Below are 18,547 nucleotides of genomic sequence, written 5' to 3' on the forward strand. Positions count from 1 at the left end.
CCTTTCAATTACAGATGACATTCCTAATTATCTGGTACTAGAGGCCTAGTGCACGAAATTCATGCACTGGTAGGGTCCCTAGCGGCCGCCGGCTGCTGGCTGGGTACTCCCTCCCTTCCCCCGGCCGGCCCACCCCCTGGTCGAACTCCCAGAAGAACTCTGGTCGAGGGGACAATTTGCATATTATGCTTTTATTATATAGGATTATCTTCAGGTGGGCAGCCTTGCAGTTAGACAGTCACATACTTTACACAGTAACCCCCTGATATTTCCAGTCCCCACCGGGCACTGTACACAGTTGTTACAATAGTACTGACTATATTCCCTGTGCTGTCACTGCCAATCTGTACTTCTCAATGCCTTCGCCTTTATACCCAGCCCTGAGCCACCCCGCTCTGTCAGTCACTCTGTTCACTGTGTCTGTGAGTCTGTTTTGTTTGTCTGTTTGTTTGTTTATCAGGTTTTCTCAATTCACCTGGTAAATGATCTCTTGGTTCACTAAGGCAACATATTTAGGAAACTCCAAAATTCATTGGGTTTATAACCTTCCCATTTAGGTGACAGGAGCAGGGGCGTGTCTGCATTCTGACCCACCTCCGTGCCTAACGCGGTGTCTTTCTCCACAGCAGGTCTCCAGAGATGTCCATAATATGTTCAATGAATGTTTGTCTCCTATGTGGACCAAAGGAGCCAGCTCCCTGGTCAATGTTAACATCATTTTTTTTGCTGCCCAAATGCAGTCTTGGTCATAGCCTGCAACCACTTATGTAAGTTCCCCCCATGTTCGCATATTTATCATTTGCATTAGGTCCCAGGCCTATAAAATCTCGGAGACAGAGTGTGAAGTGCAAGATGAATGCTTCTATTGCCACCCAAAGATATCCCTCCGGGGAACCAAGTAATGGATTTCAAGCTGTACATTTCAATATGACAATAATACAAAGACAGATTGATATATATTTTTAATCATGTTTCCCCACAGCTTTATTCCCCCACCCACCCAGCCTTCCCCGAGGCCTCCCAGCAGCGTTAGAAAGATATTTACTAATTTAGACGCACCTCCCCCACAGTATGGAGTTTGCCCAAATGCAACAAAACCCACACCACTCCTGTGTAATAGAGGGCAGGAAAGAGCAGGGCCCTTCTGCCCGTGGAGCTCGACAGCTGCTTTCAGTTGCTAAGACAGATGAATTCTTTAGAGTCAGAAAACAGCCTTCAACTCCAGTCGGCCCAATTTCTGCCAAATCATCAGGAAGATAAATGCATCATTCTTCGTGGACAGGAGGCATGCTGGAAATCAGGTAACTTAATTGCAACTATGAAATATGTCGAACTGATTTGCAATCCTGTCCCTGGGGCACCCCCCCTGAGGATGCCATACCCTGAGGGTTCTGGCCCCCGTGACACCGGCGAAGAAAACATCAGCCGACACTGCTGCTTGGGAGACAAGAAGACAGGAAAAGCTCGCGGGACAGTGATGCATGACCGTGACTCCTGTTGGCGGCTGCACCTTATCAGCCGGAGACCAGTCGCACAAAAACACATTATGGGGCCAATTTTGTCTTCAGCTACATTGTCAGCTGGCATATGTGAAATCGCTGGCTCTTAATGGGAACCTCATATACAGCTAAGCACAGAACTTAGATTAGGATGTGAACAGGCCAAAGAAGTTGTCTCTGGCAGGAGACAAATGTGTCTTTTAGTCTGTCCTTATCCAATCGCTTCTCGGCCTTTTGGCTAAGATCAAGTGTAGTCTGTCCTTATCTGGCTTATGAAATAATATTACCACGTAGTGGTTGTGTTCTTTCTGTGGTCTGACTTTGGTCATTCCCCTTCCTCCCCCCTCAGAACTGCATTAAAACTAAAGGAATGGAACTCCAATTAATCTACACGAATAAAAGAGTAACATGCTAATTGATTGTACCTTCATGACGCCCACCAGCCAATCAGGAGTGAGCATGCAAATTAACCCAACAAAGATGGCGGGTTAATTTGCATATGCAGGCACAGAGTGGCCAAGGGTGGGGCGGGACACTTGTGCCATCACCATGGTGACGACACAGGCATTCTGCACCCTCCCCCGCCCCAGCCGCTCCGTGCCTCTGGGCAGCGTGGGAAGATGGAAAGGCGGCTCCGGGCCAGAGTGAAGGCGGTGCTGGCAGCCAGGGGAAGAAAGGCCCATTCTTGCACAAATCTTCATGCATCAGGCCTCTAGTATTATGATAATCCTCATTGCTGAGGATTATTGCCATCAAATTTCTGCATGATGTTTTAGGAGGTGCTCCGGAAATTAGAAAAGTCCTGATTGAAAACTTCCCGTTCTTGCCCAGCTGGCATGGCTCAGAGGTTGAGTGTCGATCTGTGAACCAGGAGGTCACAGTTCAATCCCTGGGTTATGGGCTTAATCCCCAGCAGGGAGTTTGCATCAGGCAGCTGATCAATGATACTCTCTCATCATTGGTATTTCTATCTCTCCCTCTCCCTTCCTCTCTGAAATCAATAAAAATATATTTAAAAATTTTTCCAGTTCTTACTAAAATTTGTCCATCTAGCTTAAAAGTATTAGTATGGTAAATGCTAAGAATAGCAACATCCACAATGAATATGTAGGACCATTGTAAATTGCTATATTTATGTAATTTTCTAGTATTTTCCTGAAGGTTGCCTCCAGTGCCAAAAACAGACTCCTGGAGGGTTCTTCCAGGAATAAAGGATGTCAGGAATAATTTTGGCTACATGAGGACCAACCACTATGTCCATCACGCATCTGCCAAGGACTTAGCATAACAAATCAGTATTAAATAGAATGTGAGAATAGGGATATTGTTACAAAAATAAAATCAAAACTACAGTTAAATTAATGGTTGTCTACATATATTTTTTGTCACATCTCCTGAAAATTGGGCAACCAGCAAAAAGTACTAATACTACCTTTTAGCGTTTACTTTCTGCTTTCCATTTAAAGCTGCGATAAGAGCTTCTGTGAATACTTGCTTTTTGAGACAGGTTGGCGTTTTCTCCAACGAATGGAGACATTGGCATGAACATTAGCGCCACCGTTGGAAGAAGGGGGTTTAATTAAATTCTTAAGCTAGCTGTTTAAAATGTAAAACATTAGAGATGATATACTGAAAGCATCAAAGCACCTCACCCAATACTGACTGATATCTCTGTCTCTCTCTCTCCAGTATACACTAAATGTCACATATAATAGTCAAGCATACCTATATACAATACATTTAAATATATATGCTCCTAAAAAGATGATTATTAATAACCGTATTCATAATTATTCTTTTCTGGCACTCTTAAATCGTTTTTATGCATGGCTCCTGTTGGCCAAGTCTCTTTCTAATGTTCTATTTCTGGCATAAACCTTTCCGAATGACATGATGAGTGTCTTCTCTTTCAAAGGGACTGAAGAGCCGAGCATCGGCTCAGTCCCCAGACATCCCACAGGGCAGGCCAAGCCACCGGTTTTATTTTATTTTTTAAAATATATTTTTATTGACTTTATAGAGAAAGGGAAAGGGAGAGAGATATAGAAACATCAATGATAAGAGAGAAGCATTGATCGGCTGCCTCCTGCACTCCTTACACTGGGGATCGAGCCCACAACCCAGGCATGTGTCCTGACGGAGAATCAAACAGTGACCTCCTGGTCGATGCTCAACAACTGAGCAACACCAGCCAGGCTAAGCTACCGGTTTTAGAGACCAAGGGCTTCCCTTTGATGGTTCTCAGTTTCCACAGTTGCTCGGGCCCCTCTGCCAGAGCCCCACACTTGTTTTTCTGTGTATGTGTTTGTGACATTCCTACTCTAGGGATTTCTGTATAATCCACCCCATTTCATTATTCTATATAATAAAGAGGTGATATGCAAATTGACCATCATGCCCTTGCACAAGATGGCCACCCCCATGTGGTCACAAGATGGCCACCAGGGGAGGGCAGTTAGGGGCGACCAGGCTGGCAGGGGAGGGCAGTTGGGGGCAATCGGGCCAGCAGGGGAGCAGTTAAGCATCGATCAGGCTGGCAGTGGAGTGCTTAGGGGATGATCAGGCTGGCAGGCCGAAGCTGTTAGGGGCAATCAGGCAGGCAGGCAGACGAGCGGTTGGGAGCCAGCAGTCCCGGATTGTGAGAGGGATGTCCAACTGCCGGTTTAGGCCCGGGCCTAAACCGGCAGTTGGACGTCACCCAAGGGGTCCCAGATTGGAGAGGCTGCAGGCTGGGCTGAGGGAAAACTCCCCCACCCCAGTGCATGAATTTCATGCACCAGGCCTCTAGTTTTGTGTAAAGTGGCATAGAGTCTGGGCTGAGGGACATATTTGCATGGGTTCTAGCAAGCACATTTCCTTATGGCTAAGTTCTAAGTGCTCCCAAGCTCATCACTGCTAATCCATCCTCACATATGCACTAGGGCTTATGTGCTAGGAAATGATTTTACCATAATTATAATGGTAATTTGTAATACATTTATTTTAAATTATTTTTTAAACTTCCAAATCAGCTAGGCAATTTTTTTTTTTAAAGTCTTCTTCTCTTATAAAGCCTTTTAAAAAATACTGAAACCACAAAGCATCCAGGAACTTCCTTGGTAATTTCCATGACCTACTCTAATGTTACTAAATAACATCAATTGCTTAAAACAAAAAATTGATGACATTCTGTGGCCACGACTTTGCCTGAAATGGTAGAATAAGATGCTATATGCTTCTCTTAGTGAGAGCTTCTTTCCTTGCTGTTGGCCTGTTCCCAGGTTATTTCCTTAGGTGTCCTCCAGTTCCAGGCCTCTGTGGCCTGAAACCCGCCCAGGGTTCGTGCAGGTGGAAGTCGGAGGAGCGCTGGGATAATAGGAAGCTCAGGACAAGGGTTCGAGTCCTCGCTCTGTGGGTTCCTAAATCTATCCCGGCCTCCAATCTCCTCACCAGTTATTAGGGGGATAACAACCAGTGTCCAGGGTGGTCGTGAGGATGACGTGAAATAAGATGCACAGAGTACCCCGCCCCAGGCCTGCTATGTCTCTAACCTGAGACTCTAGCAGCCGTTGCTGCTGGGAGTAAAACACTGGTGCTCAGCATCCCCTCTCCTGCGAGTGGATGAACTGGCTGTGGACAGAGGCAGCTGTGCGTCAACAGTTGGCCCCGGGTCAGTTTAATTCAATTTGAGCCAATCAGTCCTAAGTGCACACACAGCACTTTGTCCATTACTCAGACCTTCGCGTGGCCTGGATTAACTTCCGAGGCGGCATCCCTGTCTGTGTGCGGAGTCTCCTGGATTTGCTGAGCTACACGATTTCATGCACTCCCAGTCCCACTTGGATCAAGAGCCACCTACGGGGCAGGAACTGATGGGGAGAATGTTACATCCCATCTGAGGTCATCTTTACTCAAAGGATGCTGGCTGCTGCGAGGTATCCCGTCAGAAGAACAAGAAAAATGGCTGGACACTGAGGGCCTGTCTCGAGCCAGGAGATCCACACATTCATCAGCGAGCCAGGTGACAATCACTGAGCGCAGAAACAGGATCTGAGCGCGCCCGGCTCATCTCATCTGTCCCTGCAGGCCCGGGGCTGTTCCCGACAAATTGCCCATTCCAGCTGGTTGGCCCTGCGTTCCTCACATAAGCCACATCTGGGGAATAGAAGCAACGTTGGCCCAGCCTTCCTTTCCCCTGCCGTCAAGGCTTGCGGCCTCCTAAACTATGACAGACAGGGGAGAGAGGTGAACGACAAATCAAAGAGGGGTGGGGAGGCCTGGCCGGCGGGGCTCAGTGGCTGAGCATCAACCTATGAACCAGGAGGTCATGGTTTGATTCGCAGTCAGGGCACATGCCCGGGTCGCGGGTTCAATCCCCAGTGTGAGGCTTGTGGGAGGCAGCTAATCAATGATTCTTCCTCATCATTAATGTTTCTCTCTCTCTCTCTCCCTCTCCTTTCCTCTCTGAAATCAATAAAAAAATATTTTTAAAAAGTAAAAAAATGAAAACAAACAAAAGAAGGAGGTGTAGCGAGGACAGCTAGTGGGGGCTGGGAAATTCAGCAAACACGGTGCCAAACCAGCTGGAATGGTGGCCCAGGCACCCAGAACTGGCAAGCGTGAGATACTGCTGAGGTTCCCGGTGGCAGCTGCTGCCAGTTTAGCAAAAGAGCAGCGCTGGCGGAGCCAGACTTGGCGAGCAGACTCTGTGAAAAATCGAGGATTCTGCTGCCTCCCAGGACTCGGTCTAATTTGGGTTTGGGCTATCCTCCCATGCTCCCCCCTCTCACGCAGCCGTTCTATTTGGAGGCCTATTGTGGAGGAAGCCAGCGAATGCTCTGTCCAGAAAGAGAGAGAAAAGTCCAAGTATAGTGTGTTGTTTTTTCTTTTTGAAACAGAAAAACGAACTCAAAATTATCTGGGTTTGGTAAGTATGTTTGCAGCTGCTCCCAGTCGCCTCCAGAGCTCACCCATCGGCTCCTCTCCGCCTGCCGGGAGCAGGCATTTCCGCCACTTTCTCTGCTCACTTGCAGAAGTCGATCGCTCTGCAGCTCAGGGCTGGTCCCCCACCTTTCGCCGTCCTCAGGCTCTGCTGTAATCCCCAGGTCGTCCCGGACTTCCTGGGGCTCATGTAAGGAGAAAGGAGGGAGCCAGGAGTCTGACAAGAGGCAGCCTTCTGAGAGCCACTGATGTGGGTCTGTGGGAGGGACAGCCCGGGAGGGAGCGGCGGGGCGGCGGGGGGCGGGGGGGGGGGGTGCTTGGAAGCCAGGGGCAGCACAGGGAAGCTCCGGGCGGCATGGCTTCTCCCTTGAATTTGGCGCGTGTCCCCCATGAGCATCACAGTCTAGGCCCATGTTCTCAACCTTTGGCTTACATCAGAATCGGCCGTGGAGCCTTAGAAAATAGATTATGCCCTCGCTGGTTTGCTCGGTGGATAGAGTGTCAGCTTATGGACTGAAGGGTCCTGGGTTGATTCTGGTCAAGGGCACATGCCCGGGTTGTGGGCTCAATCCCCAGCAGGGGGCATGCAGGAGTTCTGATCAATGATTCTCTCTCATCATTGATGTTTCTATCTCTCCCTTCCTCTCTGAAATCAATAAACACATATTTTTTAAAAAGGAAACAAAGATTCCTAGGGCCTATCCTAGCCTTCCCCAACCAAAGTCTCGAAAGATGAGTCTTGGAAACTCATCCCATATAATAAAGAGCTAATATGCTAATTAGACCAGACGCAGGAACGACCTTCTGGAATGACCTGATGGAATGACCAGTGGGTGGGGGGGCAGGGCCAATGAGCCTGCGCCAGGCCAGCCATGGCAGTCCCAGTGCCCCCCCCCCCCTTCCGCAGAGGCAGTGGGAGAGGCGGCGGCACGGCCAGGTCCCAGCGCCACGCCTTCCGCAGAGGTGGCTGCAGGGGAGCAGGCCTAAGCCGCAGTTGGACATCTCCTGAGGGCTCCTGGGCTGCCAGAGGGATGTCTGACTGCCAGTTTAGGCCTGATTCCCCGGGGAGGGGGCCTAAGCTGGCAGGTGGACATCCCCTGAGGGGTACCAGACTTCGAGAGGGTGCAGGCCAGGCTGAGGACCCCCCCCCCCCCCAGCATTATTTTAAATAAATGCTTAGTCAGATGATAGTGTTGAACATCAAGTGTGGGCACCAGTCTGGGGGCTGACCTCTATTTGGGGTCTTAGAAACTTTTTACCATAGGTGATATGTTTCCTGAGATGGCCTCACATTTAGCACAATTCTCACAGGTGACCGATGCATGGATCAGAGTGACAATTGACAGTGAGAACTATATTTAAGCTTTAGGTTCTTGCTAGTCAAGGATCATGTTTGCCCTGCAGGCTGAATATGGCCAGGTGAGCAGGGACCCAGAGGCCAGGGAGATGATTGGATGATTCTGAGAGTCAGGGCCATCAAGCATCATGACCTGGAGGCATCTACCTCGATCCGAAGAAGGCACTCCTGTACGAACACAACACTCATGTCCCAAGATGCACCACCAGCCCTGCTCTCTGACACCCTTTACTGGTGCTGTAACCCCCACCCACACGCTGGAAATACATTATTTTTTGGTTTGTTGCTGGGAAATTAGCACAAACTTTCTGGAGGACGCTTTCCCACAAAGTGTCGGTAGCTACAAGGTAGCACTACCAGTAACACCGAAAACTTGGAAGCAACCTAGATGCCCATAGAAGTAGATAAATTCACCATTATGTAATGGGATAATACATACTCATGGTTTAGAATAAAATTTAATTACATAAAAATACAATATGCTGTTAAGTGAAAAGGCATGCTTTAAATATAGTATGTACAAGTTCCTGTGTGTATGAAAGAAGATACACCTAAATATTAAGGTGATTTTCTATGGAAAATTGGATTATGAGTAATTTGATTTTCCTCCTTTTTACAAATATTGAAAATTATCCTAAGAGCATATGCTGATTTTATTAGAAGAAAAACCAACAAATAAACATTATATAAGAGTCATAATCCGGGTGAGTCCCTCTGAGGTTATATCTGAGTCACCATAACTATAGTTTGGGTAGTTGTCAAATACAGTTTTGGGGGTTGTATTATTTTTATGAATGATGGCCATCACCCATTGCTGCTCTATCTGTGCTAACTCCATTCATAGGGGGCAGTCCTAATTTCAGTGTTGGTACGCAGTGTCAACTCCCGGTGTTGTGCACACAATTTAGCCACTGTGATGGGGACAGCCATTCAGTAAACGGTATTGCCTGACGTTGAGACCACGTACTTGAATAATATATAGCTATTGCCCTGAAGAGTCAGGTGGGGTGAGGAAGAAATGTGAACAAATTAAAAATGATTTAATAGAGATAAGACTATGAGAGCCCGAAGGAGGGAGCATCTAATTTTGACTGGAAAAGCCAGGAAAGGCTTAATCGAGGAGACCATTTTTAAGCTGGGCCTTAAAGGATGAGTAGGACTTTTCTAGGAGAAGAAGGGAGGGAAGCGGGAGCAGCACATGCAGAGACACAGAGCTGTGAAAAGGCACCGTGGGGAATGCTGAGCAGTTCGGTGTGGCTAGAGCTCGGGGTATTGGCGGGGAGCAGGTGGGGGCGGGAAGCGAAGTGGGGACTGTAGGGCCAAATTAATACCTGAGAGAAATGAGTCTCCTGGGCCATGGTACAGAATTGTAATTTGATCTTTTGGGAAGTGTAAACTGACAGAGGATTGTAAACAGGAAAGTGACGTCACAGATCTGTTGCTCAGGACCTATCTCTGGGATGTGGAAGTGGGACCAGGTTGGGGGCAGGCTGGAAGCAGGACCTAGTTGAGAAGCGACTGCAGTGTTCCAGCTGAGGATGACAAGGGTCTGGGCTGAGTCCGCGGTCGGGACTGGGGAGGAGAGGCTTGATTTGCGATGCCTTTAGGCAAGAGGCAGCCAACGCCCCTCTGCCCCTGCTGTGCGTTCTCCGCGTCCTCGTCCTCGAGATGGAAGCCTCCATGCCGAGCATCGCTCTGCCAACCCAAACTGGACTCGGTGCATGCGCACCTGTGCTGGACAACGCCCCCTAGATCCAAATCCAGTTTGCTTGGAGCGCTCCCCCAAAGTGAGTAGCGGCTGCCGTGTACAAAACAAAACCGCCCCCAACTCACATGTGTGTCTGCGGTTCCTTAAGACGCGGGGAAGAGATGAAAACAGTTACCAGTGTTGGTTTTTAAGGAAATGTCAGATCTAAAACATCCAACCACATTCTCCCGCTGACTCAACAGGCCTGTAGTTTCTAGTGAGGCACCTTGAGAAATGGCATAATCCTTTCGGTTGAGAATGTGGTGTTTGGGGATCAACACAGAGTATTCTGGGGGCGGGGGGCGGGAGGGTCTTTAGAGCCAAAGATTTGAGCACAGGGCCTGGGCGCCATGCTGTGGCATCTTGGGGAGTTCTCAGATGTGTCATGTCGTAGAGTGACTGGATCAAGGTTACCAAACCGAGAAGAGAGGACGTGTGTGAGCGATCACACACACCCAAACCACAGTCTCCATGGTGAAGGAGGGTGCTGAGTGTGAGGGGGGAGGGGAGATAAAGCTAGAAAACCCCTGCCTCAAGGCATGCCCAGGGACAACCAGACTAAGGATTCGGCTGTCCTTCAAACCTGTATTTGTTACATATTTGCTCATCACGTATTGAGAGGTGGGAGGAATACTCCCGGGAGAAAGGCAGAGAAAGAAAGCGGCTGGTGGCAGACAGCCCACACTCCCAGTGGTCCCAACCAACTTAGCGCTGGCCCGCACGGAAAACACCCTCCAGTCAAATGGACCTGCCCCTTAAAAGGCAGTTAGCAGGCTTGAGCAGGACTCCTGAGACTCACTCTCCCAACTCCAAGGCACTTGACAACAAAGCATTATCATTCTGGAAACAGAGTCTACCCCCCTTGGCTCTCTCCCTCACGATGTCTCAGAGTTCATTGTTAGCTGCTCCAAGCATGCTCTCTCTGCCTGGAGACTGGTGTAGGATGGCCAGAGGCTCTCGTGGAATGATCTGGAAGTGAGCACCTTCTTCCATTTGGGACACCTGTGTCCAATCCCTCCGACCTGGTGTGGATAAGCCACAGGGAGAGTCAGCATTGACCTTGGTCTAGGTCCTCCTGACCGAAACTCTGCACGGTCAAGAGGGCACCACTACCATTTCTGCGATGCTTCAAGACTCTCGGGTCTCAGCCAGTCCTCCCCACACACCCAGGAGATGAAATGCAGGGCCCTGGAGAGGGGACGCTCAGGGTGGGACGTGTTTCTGCAAAAGGAAAGGTTACTATAGTTAGAACTTGGATTTGTGCATTTCTTGACTTATTGAAAGAACCCTACTCAGCAGTACATTGTCATAATTTTATATGGGAGTCATTTACACACGCAAACACACACACACACACACGTGCACACACACACGTGCACACACACACACACGCTGATAGCTTTCTGTCTTGGTTACTGGGAGAGAAAGCGAGACAGAACAGAATATTGCCTCTCGTTGGTGCGTGTCAGAGAATACTCAACAAGAACGCGTGCGGCGAAGCGGAGCCCTCCCTGGTCGAGGCCCTGCAATTGGAAACTGTTGCTCAGGCAGAACTCGGCGCCTCGTTTGACCTCACAGCTGTGGGGAACTGAGCCGACTAAACCCCACAGGATGACTGAGGACGTTTGTTTCTCAGCATTTCGGCCTGGCTCGGGGCAACACGAGGGAAATGGCTTTGAGACGGTACTTTTCCAAGCGTCCCTCTTCCTCCCGAGGCTCCGGGTAGAAGGTATACATGTCTCCGAGGCATTGCCTTGATGTATTCACAGAGAAATGAATTCACTGAGGTGTCCCAGGGAAAAAATAGTAAAACATGTTGTGAGAGAACAGGGTCCCTGCCCCGCCACGGGACGCAACCAATCCCCATACACAGATGAGTTTTTAATTCCCTTCTGAATTTAATTAATTAGCTCAGGGGTTCCCTCCTTCAGGATTCATGCCGAGGTTGAATGTCTAGCATGGGTTCTACTGTGGCTTTGATTTTTATTCCTAACACCCAGGAGCAAAACGTGGGGAGGTTTCACTATTAAGCACTGTACGCTCACATTTTTTCTTCTCTAGACCTGTCCACCTGTGCATACAGCGGGTTCAAGGGCAAGCTGACCCCGGCTGGGCGAGTGTGTGAGTGTGGGACCGTGAAGAGAGGGCCAGGGTCTGGGAGACAGAGAGATCCGAGACAGCCTGGGAATAAGTTGTGGGGAGCTGTGAGGGACCCTTTGAATCACCCAAGGACAGGTCACAGGTGTGTAATATTGTACAGTCCCTTTCAGGGGCCATTCCCTTTTTTTGGTTGTTAATTCTCACTTGAGGATATTTTTTCCATTGATTTTTAGAGAGAGTGGAAGGAAGGTGGGGGAAGGGAGAAAAAGGGTGGGGGGGGGGGAGAGAGAAAGAGAGAGGGTAACATTGATATGAGAGAGACACATCAATTGGTTGCCCTCCCGCACATGTCCTGAGCCAGGCCGGGGATAAGATCTGCAACCCAGGTACATGCCTTTGACCAGGAATTGAACCCGTGACCCTTCAGTGTGCAGGGCCGAAGTTCTCTCCCCTGAGCACACCCTCCCGGGCAGGGGGCCATTCCCTTTTCAGTCCATTGGCCTGTCTTCTGTGCCCTGACCTGGTAGCTGGGGAAGCTTTGGCGTCTTATCCTATTTCACCCTCCTCATGAGGTTGGGTTCTGGTGTTTTCTCGTAGCTCCTTTCTCTTTTGGTCTCTACATGGGAATGAGGAACCTACTACAGACTTAGGCTTAGATCAGCGTGGGAGGTGGGTTTCCCCCGAATCTTATTATTTCACCCATTCCATCAAACCCAGCTGTCTCTGCTTCTCCTGCCTCACTCCCCCGGACCACCCTCTCTCTGCCTGTGCGCCATATTGCACGTCTGGCTCCTCACCCCCAATCTTGGTCAGAACCCTGCCTCACAGATCCCTTGGACTCAAGAAACCTCCGTAAGCTGCCCTGGTAATGAACTCAAAGAAACGTTTTCCTTCTACTGAGGCCTGACATTGACAGCGAGTGGTGATAAGAGACAGATTGGAGGAGAGAGAGGTGTCTAAGTGCCATTCACTGATAGTCACACCCAGAGAGGGTCAAGGCCACTGGGAACTTGGAGACCCTCTGGCATAGCCCCTCGGTTTCACAGAAAAGGTAACCCAAGACCACAGAGCTGTGCGACTGACCCAAGTCCTTACAGCTAACAGGCACCTAAGCAGCCCCCATGTCTGGGCTCCGGGCTCAGTGCTCCTCTGTCACTCAGAGCTGCCTCTGTAGCCATTGGCTATTGGCTGCCCACACCTGAGGCTTAAGGAGGGCTCTCCTTCCACGTCTTCCAGGAGCAGAGCAGGCATAACCGTCTACTCTGATCTCCTGACTTCAAGGCTAGTTTATCAGCTGTGTCACTCTTCCAAACTGAATGGAAGCCCCCACAAAGCAGGGAATTGGGAGGGGTCAGTGTCAGAATCACTAGGGCAGGACTTTAGCCCCCCTGAACCTCCCGTGTCATTGTCCCGGTGGTCCAAGAATGCCAGCAAGCCCTCCACATTCAGAAGGCTGCTTTTGTTTTTCTTGAGACGTGTACCTGCTGATTAATTAATTGCAAAAAGCTACTGGAGCACAAACATAATCACATCCGGTGTTAGTCATCCCTGGATGGGGAAGAGGGAATCATGTTAATTTGGGCAGTTTCTATTCTGCTCAGGTCTCCGGAGCCCCGCGCCATGGCCCACGAGCATGAGCTCATGAGCGCACGGTTTAATTGGGTTAGAGATTAAATGAATGCTTTTTTCCTCCAAAGCAGAAGGAGAGCCGCCCCATACCAAGACTAGCAATTAAAAATGCAAGAACATACTTGACAGGAGTGTCAACAGCGAGGCACCCACCATGTGTGGAGAGGAACAGAAGCTCTCACCTCCAGATGGGGCCAGAAAGGCTGAGAGAAGGCAATTCTCCATGTTGACAGGTGTGGGGTGGGGATGAGATGGACGTATAACCATCTAGACCGGGGTGGGGAACCTTTTTTTCTGCCAAGGGCCATTTGGATATTTATAACATCATTTCCAAGCCATACAAATGATCAACTTAAAAAATCAGCCTGCTATATTTGGTCAAGCAATTAGCTAACTCACCCCTAATGCCTTGGCAGGGCCAGACCCAATGATTTCACAAGCCCTGTGTGGCCCACGGCGGGGTGCTCCCCACCTCTGATCTGGATAATCTTGAAGACATGCATCTGAGAGAAAGGAGAGACTAGATTATGCTGCCCTCATGTGCTTTTCTTCTTCCACGAAGATGAAAGAAACTTCTAGACCGAATGACTAGTTACTTGAAATGATTGATTCTACAGCTCCTTAAATCTAGATTCTGTGATGGCCCATGAAACTCAGACCTAGCCTCCCCAGCCCACAGATGCTGATGGAGTGATGCACTCCCTCCAAGTGTCCCCATTTCACTTCGGCAGTTTCCCAAATGGGTGTCTGATGTGTGTGCCCAAACCCCTCTGTCAACTGCAGCCACACAACTTGCCCGAGAGCCTCTTGGAGAAGCTTCGCTGCTGGTGCCTCTGGCTCTTCGATGTCAGCATCATCTCTAGAAGCTTCCACGGCTGCCAGGCCCCTAGGCAAAGGTGGGAGGATCTCTTGCCCAGAATCTCAAAAGGTTCCCAAGAAAAAATTCTGACTTCAGGTCTTTATCGTTCCAGCTCTACATAGTCAGACTCAGACCAAGGGCCACGGGAGCAATTCAATGAGTCAGCCTTTATTGATTACCTACAACGTGCCTGGTGCTTTTGTACGAGTCGGGGAGACAGTAATGGTCTCTGCCTTTATCACTGTCCTCTTTCTCTTCCTCTGCCCCTCGCTCTCATTCCCCCAAAACTGATTATCCCGCCTTCCTTGTTGCAAAACACATGTTCCCAGGGAGATTGATAAATAATAAAGATTTTGAAAGAAGGCGGTGTTGGGAAGAAAGGAGCTACTGTAGTAACGGTAAGAAAACTTCAGCTGGGCCAGCCAAGGTGCCCCCTACATCTGAAAACTCCACATAGACGATCACCTTCTATGGAACCAGTCAATGTTAACTCAATTTACCTGATAGTGTTAGCATGTGGATGGCAGGAAGGAGTTTAGAAAAAGTCTAATAATTGCAGTGACTATTTTAGTTTTGTATATTTACAAAATGTGGTGTGTTTGTAGCAAAATATGCCTCCTCTTCCCACGTGAACTTATTAATTCAGAGCGTATTTATTAGGCACCTACTATATGCCCAAGACTAGTCCAGTCGATTGAGAGGTAGCAAAGGGCAAGATGGACAAAAATGCCTGCCCCTTGAGAGTCTACATCATATGATACAGTCAATATAAACTATAAATAAATGAAAGTCAATAGGATGCTAGTTCAATGTGTTTAGGAGGAAAATAGAATGAGAAGAGGCACAGGGAAAGTTGAGGGGGACTGGCAGGTAATCAGGGAAGTCTTCCCGGAGAAGGTGGCATTTGACCCATGAAGGTGACAAGGGAGCAAGCCATGCAGATATATGAAGAAGAGAGCCCCAGGCTTCCAGAACAGCAATTGCAAAGCCTCCGCGTTGAAAAGGTGCCTGGAATATTCATGAAAATGCAAGAAGGTCTGGGAGCAGAGTGAGTGAGGGGCAGAGCCCTGGGGGACAAGGCCAGAGACACACAGGGGCCAGATCTGGCAGGGCCCTGTGGATTCTTGGGAAAACCTTGGCATTGACTCTCATTGGAGGGTTTTGAGCAGAGAGTGACATGATGTGACTTGTTTTAACAGGGTACACCTAGCCCCTCCTTGGGGAATAGATTGGAGGGGGCAAGGGTCAGAGCGGGTCTAATGAGCAGAGTTGAAATCATTGAGGTGGAGGCGATGGGGCAGCAGAGGAAGCGAGAAGCACGTCCTATTCTTTCATAATTCCAAACATTGCTTTCATGGCCCGGTATCATAATAGCTTCTCTGGCAATAGAAAAGTTAGTTTTTCTGGTGATGAAATGAACTAATATGTGTAAAGTGCAAAAATGGCCCCTGGCATATGGCCGGCATGTGATTAAGGCCAGCGATTGCTTATTTTCTATATTTCCTATAGAGCCATTTCAAAGAGGGATTTGCTACAGCTAATAACCAAAGCTGCGCATCCACACTCGTAACTGGTTAAAATGAAAATGAAAACCAGAAGTCACGTATAGGAGGAGGATATAATTGGACCAGAAATCAGATAATTACTATAATTAAGCACTAATTCAATTTTGGTGCTTCCTGATAGCCAAGATGAAAAAAAAAAATCCCATGTTTTATAAATTCTTCCCAGTAAGAGGAAACGGTGACTTTTAAGAGACCTGGAATTGTTATTGGCACGAAATGTCTGTGGGTTTCTAATATAAAGGACTGATTATGAGTCTACAATGTCCTCAGAGCAGTTCAGCAGGTAATACAGAGACATTCTTTGTCAGGCTGTTTCTTTCCCTGATTCACCACAGAATTATTAAATAATAACTCCGTGAAGCCACTGGGGAGACAGCATGGTGTAGTGGAAAGAGGGCTAGATACGTTCTTAAAGGAGCTGAGCCCGAGGCCCACGGTACCTGCCTGAGCTTCAGCACATGTAGCCTTTTTTAATCTTAGTTTCAACATCTGTAAAAGGGGCCTATACTAAGTCCTTCTCTGCCCAAAGGGCAAAACTGTTGTGAGGAGCAAATGAGATGATCCACTTAAATGGCCCCTTCACTCATTCAATCAACAAATATTACCTCAGGGTCCCCTCTGTGCCGGTCACTCCTCTAAGTGCTGAGTGAAAAAGAACCAAGTCTAGGCCCACCCTCATGAAGCTTCTGTTCTATCAGGGGAAGACAAACTTAAAAACCACGTTCACTAAAGTGACAATGAGGGGGATGAAGAAAATTAAAGGAGGGTGAGGGGATAAGGGAAACAAGTTATTATTATTATTATTAGGTGACCCTGGCTGCCCCTGTGAAATGCCACTCTCCATCTGCACTTTGGACTGCATTTATTCATTGTTTCAACAAACATTTACAGAACGACTCCCTGTGCTGGAGTCCAGGCAGTCAGTTGAATAATTAACATTTCTTGTTCAATTGACCAACTCGCATCTCCTAAGTGGCCATCTGGTTGACCAGCAGCATGCATGGATGGGACTTCTGTTTAGCGGGGGGTGAAGGGCAAAGGTCAAACGGCTCTCAATCTTACCCAAATTGGCAAATCCCTTCTTCCCCGGCCTCCTTCCATCCATGCATTAGTTTGCTGGGACTGACAACAAGATACCACACCCGTTTAAAGGCCTCAAAGCTGGGTGTCGTGCCCAGGCAGCTTGAACAGTTGCTCAACGTGAATTTAAAACAAAAGGAAAAAACTTCCCAGCCAATCAACCTATGGCTGCAGACGATGAAACGACAGCCCAGCATTATCCCTTAGAGCTGAAGCGGTATCTCATCAGAGGCAGCGTATTCACCTCTCTCTCTGAAGAGGACATGTGTATATATTATAGCGCCAGCCCGTACTAGAGAAATGATATGAGGAGATACAAGAACATTTAAGATTGAATTTAAGATTGAATTCTTACATCCTAGAAGCTTATAATCTAACCATAAGTAATAAACCATATCTATTCATACATACAATTCGAGGGGTTTTGACTCCTGCTATGAGTGGTAAAGAATGTCAAGGAGGGACTTACACCGGTGTGAGCTGGTCAGGCAAAGCTGCTCAGAGGAAATGGCAGGTCACTTGGGCCTTGGAGGATGCATGGGAATGAGAGAGAGAGAGAGAGAGAGAGAGAGAGAGAGAGAGAGAGAGAGAGAGAGAGACTCTGCCAAGCTGTGAAAACACAGGGATGCTCATGGGGTGGTGGCAGAATGGCTTGACCGGAGTAAGAAGTGGGTTGTTATGGAACAAACTGTACTGCTTCAAATGTTATATGTTGAAGCCTTAGTCCCCAGTACTTGCTTAGAAAGAGGGCTTTTCAAGAGCTGATGAAGTTAAAATGAGGCCATTGGGGTGGGCCCTGAGCCAGTCTGACTGGTGTCCTTATAAGAAAGGGAAATGTGAACACACAAACAGCCGGTCTTACTAGGAGGGAGCTTTTCCGTGAGCCTGGAAGGGCTCCTTCCTCAGGGCCTGCCTGAGGCTTGGGGTCGGTCCCGCCCAGAGGCAGCATCTTTGGAAATCAGGAGGGAGGGAGGACTTTTGGTGGCTGTTGGCTGGTGCGGGGAGGTGGGGGGTGGGGGAGGGCACGGGGAGGGGCTCTCTCTTTTAGACCAGCTCATTCTCACCCCTCGGAGCCCACATTCGCCTCCCAATCCTGGGTGAGCAAGCTTTCGACAGTGCTTAGTATGCACCGCACGTGCCACAGGCTGCAGAGGGCGCTAACACGGCAAATGCCACTGTTTATTTCCCCACATCGTGTTCCGGGGTGAGCAATGAGATGGTGCCCAGCTGCTGGGATCTGAGCAGGAGCAGATCCGCGTAGCCCTGGGCGATGGGGCTGATCCAGACTTTCGATTCTTCAGCTGGTGAATGTCCAGGGCAAGACAGGGGCTGCCCACCCTCCCCAGCCTGGCAGCCAGAGCAAGCGCTTATCATTGTGGGCTGGGGAGGGGCGGGGACATCCCTGCGGGGGGCATCCACCCTCCACAGAGCTGCTGATGGTGCAGGAGGCAGGGGAACCGGGGACCTCATTTTTCATCAGGATTCCTGTGGCGGTGGCCTGTTGTCAGGTTACCTGCCGGTGCAGCGGGGTCTAGCCAGGGCTACAGGGTCCGAATGACCTACTTCCTATGCAGTCCCCTCAGATCCTGCCAGCGATTGTGTCTTTGAAGATTAGCTTGGAGTAACCTGAAAGTCACTGTTCCTGTTCCCAGCGAGCCAAGGAGAAGCAGAGTCTGTCGGAGCAGGTTAGGGGACCTGGTGGCATATCAGACACGAGAGGAGAGAAGACCCAGGAGCCGGCCATTGGGAAGAGTCCGTGACTGCTGGGCAGATCTGCAGTCGGACTGGCGT

The sequence above is a fragment of the Cnephaeus nilssonii genome (assembly GCF_951640355.1).
Source record: "Cnephaeus nilssonii genome assembly, chromosome: 21".
NCBI lineage: Eukaryota > Metazoa > Chordata > Mammalia > Chiroptera > Vespertilionidae > Cnephaeus > Cnephaeus nilssonii.